The 18826-nt window shown below is 46.0% G+C and overlaps 1 pseudogene; it reads left to right on the forward strand.

The window, feature by feature from the left end:
* Positions 1-2620: 2620 nt before the first annotated feature.
* Positions 2621-4187, forward strand: LOC116645791 (annotated as a pseudogene).
* The last annotated feature ends 14639 nt before the right edge of the window (positions 4188-18826 follow it).

The raw sequence follows: 18826 nt of genomic DNA on the forward strand, positions 1-18826 counted from the left end.
GAATTTGAGGTGGGGGTGGAGAACAAACATTGTGTCCCACCTGCCAAATAACACTTTGCAATCTACCATTTTAAAACTATCCATATCCATAACATTCCATTCACTGTCATTTAAAACTTGGGGTGAGGTTGAAGCACCATTATCCTTTTATAATGTGGTTTTCCACCCCACCATTAAACAGGTAACTCTTAGACCCTTCTAATGTAATACAGGGAACACACCAGAGATGGGATGATTCTTGGTGAAGAGAAGGAACAGTATGTCCTGAAAATCTACAGAGAGTCCCACTGCCCCTGTGGAGCTGTCAGCCCTCCTCCCCCAGTTAGCTTCAACTTCTGCTTGGGTTAGAGACAACCAGAAGCTCTAATATATTAAGAAAGACGAGCACTGAAAAGGTGACCCCCACACTCTTGTATTCCAGAAGAAATGAAAGCATTTTTTTAAGAGATTTTTATTTATTTATTTATTTGAAGGAGAGAAACACAGCAAGAGAGGGAACACAAGCAGGGGGAGTGGGAGAGGGAGAAGCAGGCTTCCCGCAGCGCAGGGAGCCCAATGTGGGGCTCGATCCCAGGACCCTGGGATCATGACCTGAGCCAAAGGCAGATGCTTAACGACTGACCACCCAGGCGCCCCAAGAAATGAAAAAATTTTCTAAATGAGAATCTTTACAGATCTAAAGTCTTTAGTCCTTAAAGAGAAGTGTAGGCCACTATCTCACTCTCTTCTTTGGGAATTCATCTTTGCCCATGATTTTTTTCTATTCGGTAGAATGGCCATGGGTTTCTATATTCCCATTTCTAGAATATATTTTTCATGAGTGGGGATAATGTCTTATTTTTTTCTAAAGATTTTATTTATGAGAGAGAGAGAGAGAGAGAACATGAGTGGGGGGAGGGGCAGAGGGGCAAGCAGACTCCCAGCTGAGCAGGGAGCCCAACTCGGGGCTCGATCCCAGGGCCCTGAGATCATGACCTGAGCCGAAGTCAGATGCTTAACCAACTGAGCCACCCAGGCACCCCTAATGTCTTATTTTGAGCTTGATACCACGTTAGGAAGAATGATGTGGTTTCACTCTAGTCCCGTAGTTCATGATTTGTGGCTTAGAATCCCAGTTGGAAGGAAATGATTGACCAGGACGCCCCGCTTTTTGTGAGGTTTAGAGGCATGGTCAAGTATAACAGCCTCAGGCATGATTTAGAAGGCAGGGCCTGAGCAGGCTACTTTGTGAAGTAGTGAGCTCCCCATTCATGGGATGACTGTTCAGTCGATCAGAAGCCTCCACTATGGTCACTTGCAATGGAGACTGTACTTCTGGTTCTTGAATTAGCTGGGAGTTTGGAATACAGTGATCTCAGAGACCGTGTCCATTCTAAAATACCATGTTTCCATGACAGCACACAGCAGAGCTATACACATGGAAGAACATGAGCCATAGAAGCCTTGCACAGAAGAAGATTGTTTTCCACAAAGGAGAAGAAAATGGAGTGATTAAGTTGTAACTGCACTCTGTCTTAACTTTCAGATTCACGGGCTTCTTCCCCATGTGACCATCTCTTTATACCTATCTTCATCAACTCATGCAAAATGTGGATTATTTTTCACTTTATATTATAAAAGCAATAAAACAGCAAATAAAAGTAGTAGGGGGGAAATTACCAAAAATATCATTACTTCATCATAACAGTTATCTTGATGTAGTCCTTTCCATCTTAGTATGACTATTTATAGTTAATCATAGTGCATATATGTTACATCTCTTTATTTGAAACATTCAAATGTTTTTTCCTATTGCTGCATAGTCTTTGGAATTATTAAAAATAATAATTGACCAGACTACTCTGTCAGGTGAATATAACACAGTGCATATTCCTAGCTTTGTTAAACATTTATGTGGTGTCCAGTTTTTCAACATATTGTAATGATAAATAATCAGTAAATCGTCTTGCCCATTATTTTGAATTATTTCTTGGGATTGGAGACGTTCAGTTTGAGTATTAGGTAAAAAACAGGCACATTTTTATGGCTTTTGGTAGATGATGGCAAATTGCTCCCAGAGGGCCATAACCACACCAGTTTATACCGTCCCTCTGATTTCACCTCACCTTACCAGCAAGGGGTATTTTCATTTCTAATTGCTGGGTAACTTGTTCTGGTTTACATTTCTTTTAATACAAACAAGAGTGGATTGTTTTTTTATATGGTTCATTGTCTGAAAGTCATCTGTGGTGTCCTTCGCCCATTTATCTTGTGAGAGCTTAATGTCCTTATCAAGTTGTGCGAAATACATGTGTGAATTGATTTTTCCAAATAAAGATATTAACCATTTTTCCTAAACCACATCTTTCCAGTTTGCCTCTTTTGTTTATATTATGGCTTACCCACAAAATTATCTAATTTTTATAGTGGAATATATCAATAATTTTGTGAGTTTTGGCTATTGGTTCTATAGCACTGCTCTGGAAAATATTCAGTCTTGGGAGCGACTGGCCAGTGGGGGAGCTGACCCTGGCGGTTTGCTCCGCTCTGTGGGGGAGAGATGGGGAGGGGCTGGGCCTGGGCTGAGGTAGGAAGGAGCCCGTCCCTCGACGCCTCCCGCGACGCTAGTCCCTGAGCCGTGATGCGAGCGTGGGTCCTACTCTCCGCGGTGCTCTGGTACCTCACTGGAGGTGGGTGGCAACGTTCTTCTGAACGTACCGGGAAAGGCCTCGTTTATGGCAAGCCCGGACACCCAGTGAAAATATATGTAAAATTACATCACAATAGCCCAATCCTTGCCTGTATGGATTTTAAACGTGCTAAAAAAGAAACAGTGGACCCCACCTACTTATGGATTGGGCCTAATGAAAAGCCATTAACAGGAAATAATCAAATAAATATAACTAAAACAGGAAAGCTGATGATGGAAGATTTTCTGGAGGCTTTGTCTGGACTTTACTTACACAGGTACTCTTTCTTATAAGACTGTCAGAGCGGAAACTCAAGAAGAAACGATAGTAAAGCAGAGATATGACTTTATGATCTTTGCCTATCGGGAACCTGATTATTCCTATCAGATGGCTGTACGTTTTACCACAAAGTCTTGTGAAGGAAGATACAATGACCTGCTTTTTAGAGTGCTGAAGAAAATCTTGGATAATTTAATCTCTGATTTGTCATGCCATGTCATAGAACCATCATATAAATGCCATTTTGTTAAAATTCCCAAACATGGCCTCATGCATGAGCTATTTATAGCCTTTCAAGTTAATCCTTCTGCACCAGGGTGGAAAGGTGCATGCAATAATTCTGCTGACTGTGAAGATATCACTAATCATAATACCCTCCAGTGGTTTGTAGTCCTGGGACTTTTAGTCCTGATGTTGATGTTACTTGTCAGAGCTGCATTTCCATCCGCATTTATGGAGCTAAATCTTGCACATAAACTTCAAACAAAAATCATCTTATGAAGACTAGAGGTGAAAGTATTGTTCCTTGCTTGTGGGGGTGGGGAACATAAGATAATTTGTTCACATCCCGGAGCATCAGAGATCCATTAAGTAAGACCAATAAGACCAAAACATTGGAAAACATACATTTTAGAAACTTTAAAATGATAGTTGACATGGCATTTCTAAGAAGGAATCTAATATCTCCAGTGGACAAAGCAAAGTGTATTAGTGGATGATTTTCAGTGAAATATGTTTTGCTGTCTACAAACTGAATCTGTTGCTCTGTACCTAAGCCTGTTTTAAGATCAAGAAGAGTAGCAAAGTATAATATAATAAAAACTTTATACTTTCCATATATTAATTTGTTTGAAATCACTCTGATATGATATAAGGCATATATATTACCTTTGTAATTAGAACCAAAAAAGTTGTTTCTTTTGGTCCCTTGCTTTTAGTTTGTTTTTTAAATAATTAGTCTTAAAAGTATAGTGTTAGATTTATAGAATAATTGAGCAGATATTACAGAGAGTTTCGTATACCCTCACCCCTCCCCAATTTCCCCTGCTATTAACCTATTGCATCAGTGTGATACATTTGTTACAAGTAATGAACCAAAGTTGATACTATTATTAACTATAGTTCATAGTTTACATTAAGGTTCATTCTTTGTGTTATACAATTGTATGGGTTTTGACAAATGCATAATGCCTTGTGTTTACCATTACAGTTTCATACAGAATAGTTGCACCACCCTAAAAATCCCTTATGCTTTACTTATTCATCTCTCCCTCTTGCTCCAGAACCCTTGACACCACTGATTTTTTTAATGTCTCTCTGGTTTTGCCTTTGCCAAAATGTCATGTACTTGGAATTATACAGTATGTAGACTTTTCAGGCTGGCTTCTTTCACTTAGCAATATACATTTAAGGTTCCTCCATGTCTTTTTGTGACTTGATCATTTTTTATTGTTGAATAATATCCCATTGTATGGATGTATGAAGGACATCTTGGTTGCTTCCAGTTTTTGGTGATTATGAATAAAGCTGCTGTAAACATTTAAAAAAAAATTCAGTCTTAGTCTCCATTATTATTGTGATTTTTATCTTTAAAAAAGATATTTGACTTTAATCCATCTGAAATTTATTCTGGTATGAGGCATATCAAATCAATCACATCTTCTCTTTTTAAAAAATGTTAATAATTCCAACACCATTTATTGAGAGATCCTTTCCTTTTTCCATTTTCTTCTGATATCTCCCTTATCACATGAAATTTCTATACATATATAATAGGATTCTGACCACCTACTTAATTCCAGTTTTTTCCTGCGCCAGTACCACAGTTTTAAGTATTGTTACATAATGTGTTTTAAGGACTTGCTCCTCCTCTTGGTTACTGCAGTTCCCTCTCATTTTTTAAAAAGATTATTTAGAGCAAGTGTGCGCTCATGAGCAGGGGGAGGAGCAGAGGGAGAGAGAATCCCTAGCAGACTCTGTGCTGAGCCCAACACAGGGTTCGATCTCACAACCCTGAGATCACGACCTGAGCTGAAATCAAGGGTCGGACGCTTAACCGACTGAGCCAACCAGGTGCCCTCTCCTCATTTTTAAAAAATATCATTCCCAGTTTTATTCTTCGATATTAATTTGAGATCCATTTTATCAACTTCCAAAACACCCTCTGGATTTGGTTTGACTGCATCCATTTGGCAGTAATAATTATTCAGTCCATATATTAATTTGTGGAGAATTGACTTCTTTGCAGTATTTAATTACATGGTAGGTCTTTTCCGTCTCAATGTGCAGAGGCATGCTAGGGGCAAGGACACAGAAGGAGGCTGGGATTGCTAGGGGACTCACGTGTTGGGAGGACTCAGAGGGCTGTACCCGGGCTGGGCCATGCATGCCTGCATGCCGACCTGTCTGCCAGAGAGGGAGTCCAGGCGAGGGACACCGGTGTATCCTGCCGAGGTCAGGAGACCTGGAGACTCCGATACCTGGCATATTGTTAGCCCGTTCTGCGCAGGGCCTCGGCCCCCGAGGATCCTTCCAGCTCTAAAACCCTCTTCGCCTCTGCCCTGTGTGGTGGAAGACCCCGCAGTGCCGTTCCTGCTTCACCTCTGCTAGACCACGAGGGGGGCGGGCGGGGGGAGGGGAAGGCGGAGACCCTTCTCCAGGATCCTATGGATCCTAGCAGCCCGCCGAGTGCCAACCCCTCACAGGTGTTCCGTGCGGGCGGGGAGAAGGGGCGGAGGGCGAACCCGTGCAGCCCCAGTGTAGAGAAGAGTTTTGTCTTAGCTGATGCGTTTCAGTGCACCCGGTCCCAGACTGCAGTGTAAACAGAAATCACCCAGAGACCGTGTGACTCTGCAGCTCTCTGAGGAGTAGGTCTCGATGGTGTCCGTGCTGTTTGTCTGCAGACCACACCTTGAGGAGTAAAGTTTTAGAACACAGATCTATGTGGGAATTCCTGGCTAAAAAAAAAAAAAAAAGGTGAGTTAGGGGACAGGGGTGGCTAGACTCCTAGTCACCATTGTGCTTTCAAAGTATGTGTATAGACAAGAAACACAAAGCCATTTGATACATTATCGGGATAGTAATGTGATGGGAGACTTTCTTCTACGTGTGTGTTGCTTTAAAGTGTTTGCAAAGAATAAAAACAGTAAAAAATATTTTAGTGAACGGGAAAAACAAAAGTGGTTCATCCTGCAGCCACAAAGGATTAGCTAGGCCACGTCACTCACTGTCCCTTCTCTGGGTGACTGTCCTCCTGAGGTATGCTTTCTCTTTGGCTGGGGCGGTTTTCGAACAGCCTGCTTGGGTTTGCTCTCGTCTAGAAGCATCTGAGGCTGTACCCACTGCCCAAAGGGTGAAGATGCGGCCTTTAGAGATGTCAGCAAATCCCTCGTTCCTCATCTAGGGTTAACCCGCTGCCAGACCCAATGACCAGTGACGCCCTCCACAGCCACCGAAAGAATGAAGGAAAATCTCGGAGTTAAAAGTTTGCCTTTCTTACTGGAAGAATTTTTATTAGGCCAAAGCGTTGACAAGTTTGTCATTCCCAGAATCTGCTAACACCCTCCCTCCGTTCCCTTCAATTTTTAGTGCTTTTCCCCTCCTCATTTTTAGAGGGGAGGAAAAACTGTCTTGAACAAGCAGAAAGTTTTATCCAAGGTGTTTGGCAATGAGTCCATGTGCTGAGAAAGATTTATGTCTCCGTTCTCTGGCACTGCTTAGTGTGAGCTCACTTAAAACAACTGAATAAATGAGTTCACTTTATCCTGTCAAAATGGAACTGAGGGCGGCATGGTACCCAGCTGGGGTCCACGGGGACCCTGAGGCAACGTTCATGTCTCACTCACTTGTGCTGAGCTCAGCCGTTTTTATGTCCATCTGAGATCATTAAAACGAGGAGGGCAGGGAGCAGAAAGACCTGTGGAATGAATGGTGTGATGGAAACAACGCTCAGAGCCCACAGGGCTCAGCCAAAAGCCTGAATTTAGGGGTTCACTTACAAGGCTGCCTCTCTGCCGGTCTTGTCTCCACCAGTTAGCAGGCCTTCGGACAGGAGCAAGACCCTTTGGCTTGACCGGAGCTCCTTGAAGGGACTCCACGAGAGAGGTTTCTTCATGCTAATGGTCACAAGAGCGTTTGTTTCCCTTAAGTCCTATTGTGTCATTCTTGTGGCCCTACGACCATTAAGACTGGGCCCGTTGAGACAAGGCCTTATTGTAGAAAAGGAACGTGGATTCTTTCCTGGATGGATTGTCTGGGCCAGGCTCAGGTCCATCCCTTTACATGGGTTGGGGCTCGGGATGCTTTGTTATTAACTCAAGGCAGCTGGCCCCAAGGGAGGGCTGGTGCTGCTTAGTCCCGGGCAGAGGGCACCTGGCTAGCTGGAGGGCCCAGGATGGCCCATCTGGGAAGTGACTGCGTGACCCTCCACTCTCCCCAATGCTAGGACTTGTTCCTCCTTCTAGAGTCCTCCGGCTTCAGCCAGAGGGAGGGGTGGTTTCTGTCTTAGGGTGGGGAACCTGGGACTGTAATAACCCCTAACAATTTCTTGGCATTTAAAGGTGACAGAGTGTGTCCCCTAGACTGTAGAGGGACCATAAGGGTGTGGGAATGTGCCTTCTTCCAAAAGAAGGGAGGGAGGGAGGGAGGGAGGAAGTAGATCCTCACAGGTCCTGGGAAACTCCCATGGGAAGGTAATAACGCCATTTTATAAATGTGGAAGCTGAGAGGTTGTGATTTATATATGTAAATATATCCTTAAATCGATTTATTTTTACTTAAAAATGGAACTAGTTTGATGTGTGCTGGTTATATTTTTCCAACATGCATTAAAGCACAAATACGCCTGAGACAAAAATTGTCATGGGTGTATCACCTTGGACGCTGTGCAGAGTGCCCTCATCCCACGAGGGCAGTGGCTCTCACAGTGGCCTCATGACCACAGAGCACACGAAAGCACCACATAGATGTTAACTCAGACCCAGCCTTTCACAGCTTAGTTAAGAAAGACAAGCAGTGTCATGTGAATAACAGCTGCATCAAGGAAGACAACCTGAACCTTACACATACGGGTACAGGGAGCCAATGCTGGCTCATTTCTCTCGGACTCCTCTGGTCAGAATTCAGAACTGACAAGGAGGACCTAAAGCAGCTAGCTCCCCCATTGCTTAGAGCAGCTCTGTCCGGCAGAACTCTCTGCGGTGATGGAGAATTTCAGTATCGGCATGGTGCTGGGAGACAATTCTCCACGGGTCTTTTGCATTTCTACACATTTTTCAAGCAGAAGCACTGACTACCTTTTTCTGGACAATTTTCAAAGACGTTTGTGTAGCCAACAGCCTTGGACGGTAGAATTAATGTCTTCCTCCAGAGCAAAAAAAACAAAAAACAAAAAAACCCAGCCGGCTTCCTGCCCATTATAAAAGATTTGGGTTCCCGAAACTAGGGTTTCCTCTCTTGTGTTGGTACCCACTGCATATACAAGTATCATCTGGCCCCCCTCATGAGAACCAGAGCTCAGGAAGCTGGAGCAAGAAAATGCTGATACTCTGGCTACCGATGTTGCTATAAATAATAATGCCCTTAGTCTTCTGTGAGCATTTGTGACACTGGCAGATTAACTTGTTAGCTAGGGGAAGATATGAGATTCTTCACCTTCCTCAACACATTGTCCAACACACATGGCTATTGAGCTCTTGAAATGTGGCTAGTGGGACTAAGAAACTGAATGTTTAGTTTGAATTCATTTTTCCCCTAGTTTTTTTGAGGTGTAATTGACCAAAAAAATTGTATCTATTTATTTTTTTTTTAAGATTTTGTTTATTTATTTGACAGAGAAAGACACAGTGAGAGAGGGAACACAAGCAGGGGGAGTGGGAGAGGGAGAAGCAGACCTCCCGCAGAGCAGGGAGACCAATGCAGGGCTCGATCCCAGGACCCTGGGATCATGCCCTGAGCCGAAGGCAGATGCTTAACGACTGAGCCACCCAGGCACCCCAAATTGTATCTGCTTAAAGTGTACAATGTGGTGATCTGATACAAGTAAACATTGTGAAATGATCATCACGATCGAGTTAATTAACATATTCATCTCACATAGTTACCTTTTGTTTTTGTTTTTGTTTTTGTTTTTTTGGTGAGGACTCTTAAGAACTACTCTCAGCAAATTTCAGGTATATAATACAATATTTTTAACTATAGTCACCATGCTGTACGTGAGATCCTCAGAACATATTCACCTTATAACTGAAAGTTTGAACACTTTAATCAATATCTCCCTATTTCTCTCACCTTCCAGCCACAGGCTACCACTATTCTACTCTGTTTCTGTGAGTTTGACCCCCCCCTTTTTTAGATTCCACATATAAGATTCCATATATACCATATGGTATTCGTCTTTCTCTGGCTCATTTCATTTAGCATAATGCCCTCCAGATTCACCCATGTTGTCATAAATGACCGGATTTACTTTTTTATGGCTGAGAAATATTCCATTGTATATTTAAACTGCGTCTTCTTTATCTGTTCATCCCTTGGTGGGCCCTTAGTTGTTCCCTTATCTTGGCTGTTGTGAATAATGCCGCAATAAACATAGGGGTGCAGATATATCTTCGAATTACTGATTTCACTTTCTTTGGATGTATACCCAGATGTGAGATTTATTTTTAAATAGCCACATGCAGCTAGGGACTAGCCTATTGGACCACATGGCTTAGAAGATTCAAGCATCAACAAACCTGACCAGGTAAAGGCATTTTCTACATTGAGAAAAAGCTGAGACTTAATCGCTATTTTCAGTATTTGAGTGTTGATGATTCGGCAGCTCTAGGAGGAGTGGAATTTTTTATTACGTCTGGAGGAGTTTCCTGGTACAGCTCAGAGGTGAAAAGAAAGAGAAATTGGGGCTGAGTCCGAAGCTTGGGGATGGGGAGATATTCTTGCTACAAGGTATATCTTTTGGAAGAGGCTTGGAGGCTAAGAGAGAGAAGATATGGCCACAGGAGACAAACAGACCAGTGGCCCTTAAAGAATTTATCCTGCCCTCCCCTCTTCCCCTCAGCTTGAGAATATTCCCCATCCACCCCTGGCTGGTCAGAAACCCCTCTGGGCCTTTTCAGCTCCCCAGGCTCTTGCCCCCTTACCTCCTGGCTCAGAACAATCACCTCTTTGATTGCTGGCTCAGGCCCTGCTGACAGGTCAGGTCATATGTACCTAATCAGGAGGAGCTGGGGTCTGAGGGATGATAAATGGGGCTTCTCATTTCAATAAAGTTTGTACAGAATATTGGAAACAGCTGTGGGCCTTGGCTGGCGGTGCCAGAGCCCATGGGGGCCTGGTGTTTGGGGGAGGAGGGTTGAAATCGGGAAACACCAGGGTGAGAGTCTAAAGGGTGCTTTGCCACCCAAAAGCTGAGAAAGTGAATGAGCCTAGTTCAACACCAGGTCCTGCTGGAATCCTAGGCTTTGTGGGGGGGTGGGAATGGGGAGCACTCTGGAATCAGAGGACTCAGGTCACACCAGGCAGGTCTGGGTTACCCACTAGGCATTTATTCACATTTATGTAAATATGCCATTCATTTCCCAAGTGCCACCTAGATTTCTCTGCAAGCTGCTCTTCTCACCTAACGTCGTGAAAATCCTCCAAAGTGTTCTTTTCCTTAAATTGTGGTAAAATATATACAAAATTTACCATCTTAATCATTTTTAGGTGTACAGGTCACTACTGTTAAGGATATTCACACTGTCATGCAACGGACCTCCAGAACTTTTTTACCTTGCAAAACGGAAACTCTGTACCCATTCAACAACAACTCCCCATTCCCCCTTCCACCCCAGCCCCTGGCAGCCACTTTTGTCTCTCTCTCTTCTTTTTCTTCCTTCCTTCCTTCTTTCTTTCTTTCTTCCTTCCTTCTTTCCTTTCTTTCTTTCTTTCTTTCTTTCTTTCTTTCTTTCTTTCTTTTTCTTTCTTTCTTAAGATTTTATATATTTATATGTCAGAGAGAGAGCACAAGCAGGGAAAGTGGCAGTCAGAGGGAGAGAGAGAAGCAGGCTCCCCACTGAGTAGGGAACCCCACATGGGGCTCGATCCCAGGACCCCAGGATCATGACCTGAGCTGAAGGCAGATGCTTAACCTACTGAGCCACCCAAGCATCCCAACCACTTTCCTTTCTGTCTCTATGAGTTTGACTACTTTAGAGGTCTCTAAAGTAGAATTGTACAGCATTTGTCTCTTTGTAATTTACTCTCTTTGATAGTTGCATAACATTACAGTATAGGGACATATGTCTATCGTTCAACCACTACTAGTACTTCTGCCCCTGCAAAAAAAAAAAAAAAAAATACTATCAAAACTTTTTATGTGTATCCTTGCATACTGGAGTTTGCTGCCTTTATTAGTTTGTTTGTTTGTTTGTTTTTCTGTAGGATAAATTACCAGAAATGACATACCTGGGTCAGAGAGATATGTATTTTTAGGTTTCATTCAGATCCCTTTTCCAGAAGTCCGGGTAATCCCCATATTCACAGGGTGATTGCTGCTTCCCCCACATCTCCTCCAGCCCTGGCTCTCCTCACTCTAAGTTTTGCTATTCTGATGAAGGAAAAGTGGTGTCAACGCTTTTATTTTATTTTTTAGAGATTTTATTTATTTGAGAGTGTGCATGAGAGAGAGAGAGCTCATGAGCAGGGGACAGAGGGAGAAGCAGACTCCCCACTGAGCAAGGAGCCCAACGCGGGGCTTGATCCCAGGACCCTGGGATCATGACCCAAGCCGAAGGCAGACGCTTAACCAACTGAGCCACCCAGGCACCATGCTTTTCAAGTGCACATTTCTCTAACTATTGCTGAGGTTGTGCACCTTTCCCTAAATGCACTGGCCATTTACGATAGAAATACAGATGCATCGTATTCGTGTGTTTTGTCCATTTTTCTGCTGACTTTTTTTTTTTTTTTCATTGTGTGGAGGAGCTCTTTGTGTGTTACCCATGTCAGCTCTCTATTGCTGGTAGATCCTGAAATATTGTCTCCAGTCTATAATTTGTCTTTTGACTCTATGCGATCTTTGAATCCTTCGAAAATTTAAAAAAATATACGTTTATCTTTTCCTCTCTGGCTTCTGGATTTTCTGTTTTGTTTAGAAAAATCTCCTCAAAAAGAAAAAGAAAAGAAAAGAAAAATCTCCTCAAACCGGAGATTGCATAAATATTCTTCTAATGTTTTCCTTGTTAAGTTGCTTCAAACAGTGTTTAAATTTGTTTTAAATATTTCCTCATGAAATTGTTTAAATATGGAGAACAATACATAAATTGTTTTACATGTATAAATTTAAATACATTTAAATCTTTCATCTATTTGAAATTTAGTTTTGGTAACTTGTGAGGTACAGAGATGAACCTTGTTCTGTTTTTTTCGGGGAGCCAGTGGTGCCCACACAATTTATGAAATAAACCATCCTTTTCCCCACTGGTTTGAAATAGCACTTTTATTGTATGTTATCCATATGTACTGGGGTAGATTTCTGGACTTGGTTCATTTTCTGTCCCCGGTTCACTTTCTGTCCCCTGGATCTATTTATCTTGTCCTTTACCCTTAATGTATGATGTGATCACAGTGATTTAGAGTCAGTGTTCCTAAGGCCGCTCTTACCTAATTTTTCATTGTTTTCATTGTTACCATTATACAAGTCCTTCCCAGCTGTCACAGCCTGTGAATGTTGGTAACTTTTCAAGACAAGCCAGAGTAAGTCCGGGAAAGCCTGCCCATGTGCGCGCTCAGGAGTCAACCGTGGCAGAGGCCGGACGATATTAGATGAGCATCTACTATGTGCTCGGCACTGCTCTTTTCAGTAAAGCTGGGGCTGGAAGACCGGAATTTCCCACGCTGCGGTGACTCATAATACTTTAAGGTTCTGGCTTCTCAGCTCCAGACCTATCTTCGATACACTGCTTTGGGAAGGTGGCCTTGGGCCCTGCGAATCCCATTTCTGCTTGCCTGCTGTTCCCTATTTGATCCTTGCGACCAGAGCCGCTTTAGGGAAGCTCGTGGGCCAGAGGAGGAAGGGTAAACGCATCCCTTCCCTTTGCATTTGAGTGTTTCCTGTAAGCAGAACCCCGACCACCTTCACCCTAGCAACAGGCCCGTCCCGAGGTAGCAGCTGAATGCTTGCAGCTTTTCCAACACGCACAGCTTCACCATCCACCACGCACCCCACACTCCTGCTCCAGGTGCCCCTTCCTCGGAGATCTGGGCACAAGCCCGGAGGTCCTTCCTTCCCACGCGGAGCCTCCTCCCCAGAGTTCTGGGTCCCTCCTCAAATGTCTAAGGGCTAGTAGCTGCAGCCTCTTCGTCTGGTTTCCCCAGGACACCTGAGCACTAGTTATCAATTCTTTATCCTTTTTTCAACTGACTGGTGTGATTTCTGTCTCCTGACCGGACCCCAGCTGACACAGGTAACGGGGCATGGAAGTTTTCTGGAGGCTGAGGGCTGCTTCTCTTGGCTGCCCCACAGGGAACTCCCCTCCCTCCTCCTTTCCCAGAATTATTTGGCTGCTGGTTGTCAAGGAGATGGCTGACAATTTCCAGTTTGCAAGCCTCCCCCAGGAGCTCTACAGAGACATTCTGGAAACTCCCTACTCCTTCCTGCTCCCCAGCCAGGGAACTTGGAGAATCTCGCCAGGTTCGGGGGTGGGGGGGAGCAGGGCATGGGAGCGGGAGAGGGGTGCTGGCCAGGCCTGCAGATGGAGAGGGAGAGACAAGCGGTTTCCTTGGGCCCTGGCTTCCTCCACGGATCTCAAGTGCCCGGCCAGCTCCCCCGGCTCTGTCCAGACAGATATCTACTGGGTCCAGACAAGGCCAAGTTCTCTGACCAGGCCCTGAGCCATGACAACGTGTCTCCTGCCGTGACTCCAGGCATGGCGGGAGCCCCTTTGCCAGCTACAGCGGGGAAGAGCCTGGAACCTTTTCTGGGGAGGAGCCTCAGCCATTCCTAAGTTCCTGTCCCTGAAGCAGGGAGCCGCACACACTGTTCGCCTGGCGTCACGCCCCCGGCTCTGGTCTATTTCACAGTAATAACAGCGGCAACATGATCATCATAGCAGGGAGGTGGGTGTGAATCTCACTCTATTAAATTCAGATAAAGCTGACTCCATTCCTGGGACCCTGCCCCCACCCCAGAGCCCCACCAGAATCATCGAGGCTTATGTACAAAGTACCAAAAATAGGGAGATGGTTCTAACCCCGGGCCCATCGTGGTTGCTGCTGACCTTTTCACTGGCCGAGCTCCGGGGGACTTTCCATTTCTCTGCCCTTGTGGGTCATGGGCCTGGCCTCTCGAGGTTCATCCTCTTCCAGGGACCCAGGGACCTCTGACCTGTCCCCAGACAGGGAAGTCTCTTCAACTGCCACCAAAGGCATTCTCCTTACTCCGTCTTACCACTTCACGGAGAACACCTAACACAACTTTTCAGTGATTTCATGCTTCTAAAAAAATAAAAAAATGTTAACTTGGGGATGAAGCAGCTTTTTTTTTTTTTTAAGACTTTATTTATTTATTTGACAGAGAGAGACAGTGAGAGAGGGAACCCAAGCAGGGAGAGGAGGAGAGGGAGAAGCAGGCTTCTCGCCGAGCAGGGAGCCCGATGCGGGGCTCGATCCCAGGACCCTGGGACCATGACCTGAGCCGAAGGCAGACGCTTAATGACTGAGCCACCCAGGCGCCCCTGAAGCAGCTTTTGCATCTGCTCTGCAAACATCCTCGAGGCAACGCAGAACTGAAGACCTGGCTAAAGCTTCATCTGTTTCATTTTTGCAGAAGTCTCATAGAGTAAACGGAAGACACCCTTACATCTCATCCCTGAATGTTTCAGTATTAAGAAAAGTAGAAACATTGTCTTAGTAATTGCAAAACCATTCTCTCTCAAAACAGAGTTAATAACCTTTCTCTAGTGTTGTCTCATAAAGAATCAGCCTCATTTCCAGGGAAGACCTGAGACCTGCAGCGGGGAAGGAACGTGCTTGGGGTCCCTCGGCTGGTGGGCCACAGAGCTGGGATCTGAACGCTGACCTGGTTCCAAGCTCTGCTCTTTCCACACCCCCGTGTTTGCACAGTGCTCCACGCACCCACTCCTCCAGCTCTTGCAACAGCCCCGAGAAGCCCCTGGGCCAGCATGACAACCCCGTTTTTAATGGATCGGGAAACAGAGGCCTGGAGAAACGGAGTGTCCTGCGCACAGTGGCACTGGGGGTGGGGGGTGGGGTAGCTGGCTGTGAAAGTCTCCGGGAATGGTAAAGCAGACAGAAGGAGGGTTAGCTACCAGGCAGAACTGGCACAGAAACCAGGCCTCCTTCCTGTGCCCCAGCGGGGACTCTAGCCACCATCTCTGCGCCTCGACCTCGTCCTCCCCTGCCTCCCTGCCTCCCCTGTCTGCCTGCCCTGGTCTGCTGGTCTCCCTTTCTTCACCCCTTTACCTAGGGCCTCATTCATTTCCTCTCTGGTCTCCAAAGAGCAGTTAACAAAGTGACTAAGCGGTGACCCCTGCCGGCCCTCTGTCCTGCTTGCCCTCCCCCTCCTCCTCTCAGCCAGGAACACAGTGGGAGCCGTGTAGGGCTGCAGAGCCTCTGGCCCATTTCCTCTCCAGCCCTTGGCTCATCTCCTGCTGGGCTCCCCGGGGGCCTCTGGGCGGCCTCTGACAAGGCACACATGGACACACGTGGAAAAGCCATTTATTTCCAGGAGCATCTGTTTCCTCTGCTCCAGTCTAGCTGCCCCTATCCTTCCACCTTCTGCTCCCCCAAAAGCCTGAGGTTTCAGAACCAGGATTCAAAAATGGTCACAACCCGCTGGAGAAGCGGGACGTGCCGCTGCCCACAGTGAGGCCCACGTTTGCCAGAAAGGGAGGCAACAGCCCGGAAACCTGAGCGCCCGTTGTCGCCGGACCACTACCTCCTCAAAAGACCTGGGGAGCCCCCATGGAGCCACCATTTCCTCTCAGAATACGAAGTTCTGTCCAGACTTCCTCGTGGGCCTGGGTGAGGACGCAGGCACACAGAAATAAATGTTAACTGGATGGATAAACAAAACTCCATCACAGTATGTAACTGGAGAGAGATTTTGAGTCTTCTTGTGAGAGAGAAAAGGGACCTAGCCGTTCCATAGTCCCCTGACCAGCCCTGAGGGGACAGTCTCAGGTGGGGACCAGCTGGAGAATGGCCAAAAGGATGGAGCTACAAGGAGCGCGCGGGGAAAATAGTGGAGAGAGTCTGAGCCCGTTGGTAAAATGTGGATAGCAATACTATTACATGGAGTGTGGAGAACACAGCACACGCCTGGCGAGAAATGGTAACTCGTATTATTATTTAGGTAGAGAATAAAAAGACGGGACATGCTGTTTCAAATTTCAAATGACTTTCATTTGGAAGGGGGTAATGAATAGTTTTGCCAAGTTTCAGTGAAAGAACTCAACCCAGACATTAGAAGTATGAGGGAAGCAGATTCTAGTTCACCCTAAACAGAAAGAGGGCAAGAATGAATGTTTATTGAGTGTATGCTCGGTGCTAGGTGCTTACAAGGTGCTTGATATGTGTGGTCGCATCTTATCTGTCCAACAACTTGAAGGTGTAGTCAGTATTATGCTCACTTGAAAGACGCAGACAAGGAAGCTCAGGGCGCGTTGCTTGCCCGGGGTCACGCGGCTCTTGCAGTGCCCACCCACTGTCAGTCAACGGGAGGGCTGAAGGGCCATCTTCCCAGAAGGCTGCAGATCTCACCCATCCAGAGCCCTCAGCCTGGTTCTCCAAAATTTCCACTCAACTCAAGAGTCTGGATCCCTAAGTCCATCCTTGTAACCTCTTCTCTTCCAAGTTGAGCTGGGAGAATACTCCAGTGTTGGCCTCTCATCGCTCCTAACTCCACACCATCCCCTCTTCCTCCCTCCAGGATCTCCCAGAGCAGTGATGCAGGTGTTGATGTGAGCCCTTGGGACCCAGGTAGGCTGTCAATGGAAGCCCCACAGTGAGGGGGCCTGCGTCCACTTGAGCAGGAGGGGAAGATGGGAAGCGGGCACCAAAACCTGGGGGGCCTACAGCCTCACCTGCCCCTGGGCCTAGGCACTGAGCATGCCCAGAGCAAAGCACAGTACCAGGTTACCCTGGCTTGGCCGATGCTCTTTGGGAAAGAGGAGTAGGGAGAACGGGAGGTGTCCTGCCATATACAGCATGGTGCCTTGCACTTAGCAGATGCTCAAGAAATGTTTGTTGAATTAATTGTTCACATTCCTCAGGTCAAGGCGCATAAATAATTTTAATAGGCAGGTGCTCTATATGCGTAACCTCATTTATTCTTCTCAGGCTCAGAGGGGATAAGTTACATGCTAAGATCACATGATAATGGAGAGATAAAGCTATGTTCTGACCACCATACTTTCTTGTCTTTCCAAAATGGAAGACCTTGCCTCTCCTGGTCCCTGAGCTCCCACAGCATCAGAGACAGGAGACCTGGACCTGCTCTCCCATTCTGGTCATGCCTCCTCTTCCCTTCCAGACAGGACTGCACTCTGCCCTGGCCGGGGGCTGGGGGAAGGCTAATTTTATATGTCAACTTCACTGGGCCACAGGGTGGCCAGATACTTGGTCAAACATTATTCTGAGTGTGTCTGTGAAGGTGTTTCTAGATGAGATTAACATTTGAATGGGTGGACTGAGTAAAGCAGATTGCCCCCCACCATACCATGTGGGTGGGCCTCATCCAATCAGTCGAAGGCCTGGATAGAACAAAAAGGTTGACCTTCCCCCAAATAAGAGAGCACTTCTTCTGCCTGACTGCTTTGAGCTGAGACATCAGTCTTTTTCTGCCTTTGGACTTGGACTGAAGCATCAGCTCTTCTTGGTCTGAAGCTTGCCAGTTTTCAAACTGGAACTTACATCATAGGCCCTGCTGGGTCTCCAGCTTGCTGACTGCAGATCTTATAATAAATCTCTTTTTCTATATACACACACATCCTATCAGTTCTGTTTCTCTGGAGAGTCCTAATACACCTTCTTCCCTGACTCTCCCTTCCAGAGTCTCCCTTACATGGGAGCCTGAATCCCAGGGACCATCTGCCATTCTGTTTGAAGCCAAGTTAGGAGGGACTAGGGGCTCATGACCCTAAGGAGGGCATGGAAGGGTTGAATGAGAATGGGACAGGGGTCTGTCCACTATCCTAGGACAAGTGAGAAGCCGAGAGAGCCATGGTGGGCACCTCTGGGCCCCGGAGGAGCCAGCAGGGCACTCAGCTCCTGTCCCAGCTGAGCCCTGATGAAGCTGACACCAGACATCAGATCCCGCATCTCACTGGGGTCCAGGAATCTCACCCTACACCCAACCCCAGAGGATGGAAAACTGACTTCACGTCAGGCTGTCTCATAGACCACTAGGGAAGCGGGCTAGCTGGTCTCTGCTCCAGCATCAGGGTCTGGGCTTCGTAGATAGATCTGACTGGGGAAGTGAAGGCGCACCGACTACATGCTGGGCACTGTTTGCCCAAGTGTGTGTGCGTGTGTATGCAAGTGCATGTGTGTCCGTGCAAGAGAGAGAGAGAGTTTTATCAAACATACGTAAAAGTTTATACAACAAAAATGTACAGCTTGATGAACTCTAACCCCTACCCAAGTCAAGAAATAGGACATTACTAGCACCCAAGAATGCTCTCATATGTTAACACAAAGTTTTCACTTGATATCCACAATAATCTTTACAAGAAAGAAGGTGTTATCATCCCCATTTATCTGCAAAGAAATGAAAGTTCAGAGGTTCAGAAATTTCCTAGTTTCGTAGTGCGTCAGTCAAACCCGAACTCTGGCCTTGTGTTTCACCCCCGAGCTCCTTCCACCCTCTACCGGCTTCT

The sequence above is a fragment of the Phoca vitulina genome, unplaced genomic scaffold (assembly GCF_004348235.1).
Source record: "Phoca vitulina isolate PV1807 unplaced genomic scaffold, GSC_HSeal_1.0 scaffold34, whole genome shotgun sequence".
Taxonomy (NCBI): Eukaryota; Metazoa; Chordata; class Mammalia; order Carnivora; family Phocidae; genus Phoca; species Phoca vitulina.